This window comes from Notamacropus eugenii, chromosome 5 (assembly GCF_028372415.1).
Source record: "Notamacropus eugenii isolate mMacEug1 chromosome 5, mMacEug1.pri_v2, whole genome shotgun sequence".
NCBI lineage: Eukaryota > Metazoa > Chordata > Mammalia > Diprotodontia > Macropodidae > Notamacropus > Notamacropus eugenii.
In genome coordinates, this window is record NC_092876.1 from 311,611,108 (window position 1) to 311,617,644 (window position 6,537).

Genomic DNA, 6,537 nt, shown 5'->3' on the forward strand with positions numbered 1-6,537 from the left:
TCCCTCCAGCAGTCTGGTAAAGTTGGTGGGGCTCTTCTCAGAATAATGTTCTTAAATGCACCAAGTAAAATGCATGGTATTAAATGCATGGTACAAAGGAAACCAATTATATTGAAATTAATATCAACATATTTTCCTAAAAAGTTCACAGACCCTCAGATTAAAAACTTCTGAACTATATGCAGTATATGCTACTTAATAGGAAGGAGTGTGTCATACATTATCTTACTTCCCATTGGGTCAATCCTCAGTCTTACACATAATAAGACCTCAAGAATTTCTGATGGATTGGTAGATTAATCAAAGGTAGAGAATATACACCAATATGGATAATGTAAGGTATTCTGATGTTGCAGACAAATACCAAATAAGGTTACAAAGAAATATAATAGTTCATCTTTATGGATCATACTTTCACTCCAATGATTTGGAGAGCCTAGCATCATGTTCCTCAGTTCCACTAACCCCACAGGTCAGCTCTGAGCTCTGTCTTTCCCAACCTATTTTATTCTAAATTCAGCTCCATCCATTTGATTTTTAGAATTTCATAATCACAAGAGACCCCAGAAGCCATCCAATCCAACCCCTATATGAAGAACAAATTCTCTCTATGATATTCCTGGCAAATGTTTGATGACTCAGCTTGGTCACTTCTTGTAATGGGGAATTCATTATGTATATTCCATTCATAGACAACTCTAGTTATTAGAAAGATCTTCTTTATACTGAACCAAATTCTACCTCCTATATAACTAATACCTAATTCTCCTTTCCAGAGTGAGAATTAGTCACAGAATTAGTCTAGACATTCATTAGTCAGAATGAGTCAACTCCTATACGATATTTCTTTAAATATTTGAAGGTGGTCTGTCCCACCCAAGTCTTTTTTTAGGCTAAATATCCTCATTTCTTGTAACTGATCCTCATATAACTACTAATAAATAACCTTCAAAAGCAGAGATGGCAAACTTAATCTTTCAGTCCAGTTTGCTCAAAGGCCAACTCTTCTGAGGACAGGACAAAGTGTCTTGAAGCCAAGCCCTGGGGGAGTCTGGGACGCAAGCCAGGGACATGGTTTGGCCCTAGAACATCAGAGAGTAATTTGAACCACCCTCAAAACCAGTACTCAGCAGCCAACTCAGGCAGCTGCTCTAAGTGACCCAGTGGACCATATGGAATTACTGAGTTAGAGGGTTCTCCTCAGTAGGGGCAAAGGAAAGCCATAGCATATTGCCAATAGCCTTGTCTCCTTCTACTGCTCTCCAACACCAACTCCAAGCTCCAGTCAGGTCCATCTCTCCACAGGCTGATTGGTACTCCTTTCTACCATGATCACTGCCACCTGCACATCATGGGGGCCATTGTTTTCCTAGTGTGGAACATCTTTCCATCACCTGTCCACTTCGTCAAATTCTATCCATCCTTCCAGACTCAGCTCTTCTACCTTTGTCATGAAGTCTTTTGAGGGTTAGTAATGACCTTTTCCATCAGACTTCACAAAGTATTTTGTTTGGTAACCTTCTAATGCATTTATCGTGAAATATGGAGGATTATAGTTATTTGTAAGTGACAGCATAGTATAGTGGATAGAGGGTTGGCCTTGGAGACAGGAAGATCTGGGTTCAAAATAACACTTATTAGCTGTGTGATCAATCACTTCAGCACTTCATGCCCAAGCAAATTTCTAAGATTATTAGTGCCTTTCTCCTCTAAGGCTATCTCCCATCTACTCTATATTTATCATGTCAGTCAAGGGTTCTTAACATTTTTTTTGTATCCTGATTCCTTTTTTACAGTGAAGCCTATGGATCCCTTCTTAGAATGATGTTCTCAGAGTTGAAATAAATGCCAAGTTTCAGTTGGAGGAGAGTAAAAATAAAGATGGATTCTTTTTTTCCCATTCAAGTTCATCTAGCCCCTAAAAATCTATATACAGACACCTTTACCATATCTACTTATTTATAGGTAATGAGTCCCAAAGCCCATTGGCATAGGTGGAGAGCAATGCCTGAAGACACTCTTCAGGTCACTGAAGGGAAAGAAAGATACTGGGCAGAAGTCACCATAAGAGGAGTCATCCTTCATGTCCCTGTCCTTGGATTATTACACTAGGGATTTCAAGGAATTTCCCCTTGGGTGATATCTAAGACTCTGTATCTCTTAGTCGAGCTGATTTATTTCATTTCCAAAGGAAAGTTCTTTCAATATGTCATCTTACATATTTCTCATATGTATATTTTCTCTGATTTTTGTTTTGCTGCATACTTGGATAAATGGGTTTCTTTGGTATTTGCTATGTGTGTTTATTGCTGAACTTGTATTTTGTGGGAAGACAATCAAATCTTGTATATAAAGCTTGAGGCCCTCTTTCCCCATTAATGAATAGTAATCAGGAGTTCAGCAAGAACCTGAAAGTTACTTCCCCTAGACTAACAACATTTTAAGAGGCAGGTAGATATAATTCTAGCTTGGTACTTCCTTACTCTGAGAACAGAGTGGTGGCCTCAAGCCCCAATCTTCTGCTTCCCTTCCTGGCAGGAATTAAAGTTTTCTTTAGAGACTCTAGAGATATCTATTCTTTTGAGGAGCCTCTAGAGATATCTACTTTTGCCTCCCTGTGGGCCAAATTGAGATGGCCTTTCCCACCTACATATTATGTTTCCCCCTTTGAGGAAAGGGCTGTTTTTTCTTCTTCTTTGTATCCCTACTGATTAGCACAGTGCCTGGCACAAAGTAAGTACTTTCTGATGAATGGATTGGTGGGTTGAAGTTACAGGTGGCTAGCTGAAAGGGGAGAAAGACTCTGGAAGCAAGCCAACATAAGAGGAGTTGTCAGCCTCTATGATGTCCCGGTCTTCAGATCGCTACACTAGAGACTTTAGAGAATTCTTCCTTGGGATGAGATTTCAGACTTTCTTCCAAGGGTGAGAGTATCTGTGTCAATCAATACAGGAGTTCCCTACAAAGATGAAATCATGGATAAGTTCCAAAAGGAAGGAGAAGGGAAGGAAGAAATATCCATGTCAATATCTTGCCCCTCCTAGACTATCAGCTCCATAAAGTCCAGCCCTTTATTTTACATGAATTTTGTACATTCCCTTACACAGTAATAGAGTTACTCAGTTTCATAAAATAGGTGATTAATAAATGTGCATCATCACTATGACTTAAACTTTTACTGACCTTTCTATTAATTCCTTTGACATTTGGAATATAAAATATAATCATTAATTACACATTTTCTTTGTTATATGTATTTCTATATTATTTCTGATGTTGTCAAGTGCTTTATAACTAGGCAGTGAGACCCTCAAGGGTAGAGATTTCCTCTTATATTCTCCTTCCCTTCTGCACTTCACACCATTTGTTGTTGTTCAGTTGTGTCTGACTCTTCATAACCCCATTTGGGGTCTTGACAAAGATACTAAAACAGTTTAAAATTTCCATCTCCAGCTCATTTTACAGGTAAGAAAACTGAGGCAACAGGGTTGAGAACTGCCCAGGGTCACACAGCTAACAAGTGGCTGGGGCTGGATTTCAATTCAGGAAGTTTAATCTTCCTGACTCCAGGACTAGCACTCTGTCTACTGTGCCATCTAATGGGTCCTTACCTCACATCAAAGCACCTAAGCACTTAAATGGGTTCTCAGTAACCCCCCATAATGATAATATATAAGAGTTAGAAGAGACATTGATCTAATATCCTCCTTGAGATCATGAACTGTTTTTTGTTTTTCTTGGTCCACTCAGCACTTAGCTGAGTGGCACATAGTAGGCACTTAATAAATGCTTGTTGACTGCCTGTCTGCTACCAGCACATCTGGAAGAGGTCAGGGCGTGATACTGTTTTGCACATGATGGAATGCACAAATGTTTTCTGCTTCCAGTCCACAAACCAGGTAATAAAGAGATAGGCTGATTGCTGCACCAGAAATGGGATGCATTCAGCAAACACTACATGGACAAAATGAGCCTCTTTTTCCCTGCTCTTTCCTGCTAGGTTGGAGTTCAAGCCAGGAAGATGAGCTGCTACTATGTTCCAGGCACTGGGCTAGGTGCTGGTGAAGGAGTGAAGACAGCTACAATCTTTTGAACTTTAGAAGGTCTGGAGAGGGAACCATCAGGAGTCTAGGAGCTGAAGCCAACGCTAGGGTTTTTCTGGAAGCCATGCAGTGAGGAACAATCTGTTTGACCCTTGAAATAAATATCCCTTTATGTAAAAGGGGAAAGAGAATAAACATTTATCTGGTACCTAATATGTGCTAAGCTCTTTACCAATATTGCCTCATCTAATCCTGACAACAATCCTAAGAGATAAGTGTTATTCTAACCTGGTATTATCCTTATTATACAACTGAGAAAACTGAGACAAACAGAAGTGAAGTGATGGCTATTAAGGATGAGTCTGGATATGAACTCAGGTCTTCCTGATTCCATGCTAAACAGGGATGCAAATCACTGGTAACTAACATTAGGGAGGACACACCAAATTGGGGACTTGGCCCATTAGCATTAAAGAAAGGCATTGCACTGTCCCTCAGGGTTACCTGTAGAACCTCGGAGTTCTAGAGGGGGGAAAATGAATCCAGCCTTGCTCGGAGAAAGTGAGCTCAGAGTAAGACTACACTAGTTTCATTCTGAATGATTACTACATGTAATAATTATTTTTGATACATATGTATATGATTAAATATATTGATACATTCAAAATGTTAATTCATAACTAATCTTCTGCTAGAAGTCTTACTTTACAAAGGAGACAACCCTGAGTTCTCAAAGATTCTGCCAGTGGATGACAAATTTTCCTGATTCTTCCAAGCCAGAAAGACTTTGGGGATGGATCTAATAATGGATCACGTCTGTCATCTATGAACCAGCAAGGCCTAAGAAAGCCCTCTAAGGGGCAGAAGAGGCACAATCTTCATGGATAGACAGAAGACAGCAATCTAACGAAATCAAGGATTCTTCATTTAAGCACGCTCATAATTTAACGCTTTAGTTCAGAAGGGAAATTGCACCAGCACTGAAATTTTCCTATAGACCCTTTGTTTCACGGAAAACCATAGATTCTGCAGAACAAGGATTGGAAAACACTGATCTAAGATAACTCCTCATTTTATGGATGAGAAAACTAAGGGAAAATAAGCTGGTTGGGGGAAGAGTTAGTATTAGAACTCAGCTCTCCAAACTTCTAGTTCCATTGTTGGCTTCAGTCCAGTGCTAACACCTGGCAGCACAGGTTGCCTGGATTACTTAAAAGCCTACAAAGAAGAAAGCCCCTCTGCCTCTTAGATACCTCATAGCTAGCCTCAGTCCTTTGAGCTATAATTTTTGTCCATTTTTTTCCGATCAGTCTTTTGTGGGAAAGAAGGAATAAATGACAACTGGTGCTAATTTTCAGCCATTTCTGGGATTCTGTGAACACCCTATGATCAGCCTCTAATTGGTTCATTCTCCTTTCCACCTTTCCATAATCATGTTTTAAGCCATCTGTTAGGTACAGAATTAGGCAGCTAGGTGCAGCGGATAGAGTGAAGATTCATCTTCATGAGTTCAAATCTGGCCTCAGACATTTACTAGCTATGTGACCCTGGACATATCACTTAACCCTGGTTGCCTCAGTTTCCTCACCTGTAAAATGAGCTGGAGAAGGAAATGGCAAGTCACTCCAGTATCCTTGCCAAGAAAATCCCATACGGGTTCATGAAGATTTAGACATGACTGAAGCAAATGAAAAACAAAAATAATATTTGCACTAATTGATTTCTAAGGCCCTGTCTTATGGTCCTATAACAGAAGTAAGGGAGATGGAAACAATCCAGCCAATAAAGTACTCTGCGGAGGCCCAGGCCTTACACTTGCTCAAAGAGATGGAGAGAAAGAGCTCCAGGTTCCTCATTGCATGCTGTGCATATGGGTCATTTTTCTTCGTGCCTTGGGGAGTAAGTTTAGGGGGAGCAAAAAAGGAAAGGAATGGAAGAAAGAGGGAAAAAGGGAAAAGTTAATCATTCCAAAATAGGCTAATGAGAAATGAAAACAATTTCCTTGTCATAGGGTCAACAAGGAAGCACTAAGCGGTCAGAGAAGCAGAGAGTGACTCACGAGGGAGAGATTTCATGGGTTTCCAAAACAGGCAGGGCCATTGCCAGATAATCACTCTCAGTTAATGTTTTCCATTCCTTCTGTCACCTTCCACTCCCTGTTCCTTTCACTTCTTAGGTACATTCTGTCCGTGCTGAACAGCGAAGGTGCATTTGATAGGGTACCCTAAAGGACTGCTGCAACCTTAGAAATGAGGCCCTGCTGGCTTGTCCAGGATCCAGGGACCACTGAGCACACTGGTCCCAATCATAGGAGGTAAGTCAACAAGTCTTTGTAGAATGCCTACTATGTACTCAGGCCTTTGCCAGACCTGGCTAGCAAGACAAAGATTTCCATTATCAGGCTCCAAACTATACTTCCAATCTATTTTCATATCACTTTTTTGCACATATGCCATATTCCGACCCAACTGTATAATTCTCCAACTTGCCTTCT

At 40.3% G+C, this 6,537-nt stretch overlaps 1 long non-coding RNA gene across 1 annotated transcript in view; it reads left to right on the forward strand.

Moving 5' to 3' along the window:
- The window catches only part of LOC140506321 (uncharacterized), a 30,669-nt gene extending 26,194 nt beyond the window's left edge, over positions 1 to 4,475 (forward strand). Inside the window, exon 3 of the long non-coding RNA XR_011967886.1 lies at positions 4,001 to 4,475. This is a non-coding gene — a long non-coding RNA (uncharacterized lncRNA). The remainder of the gene's footprint in view (positions 1 to 4,000) is intronic.
- Positions 4,476 to 6,537: the final 2,062 nt, after the last annotated feature.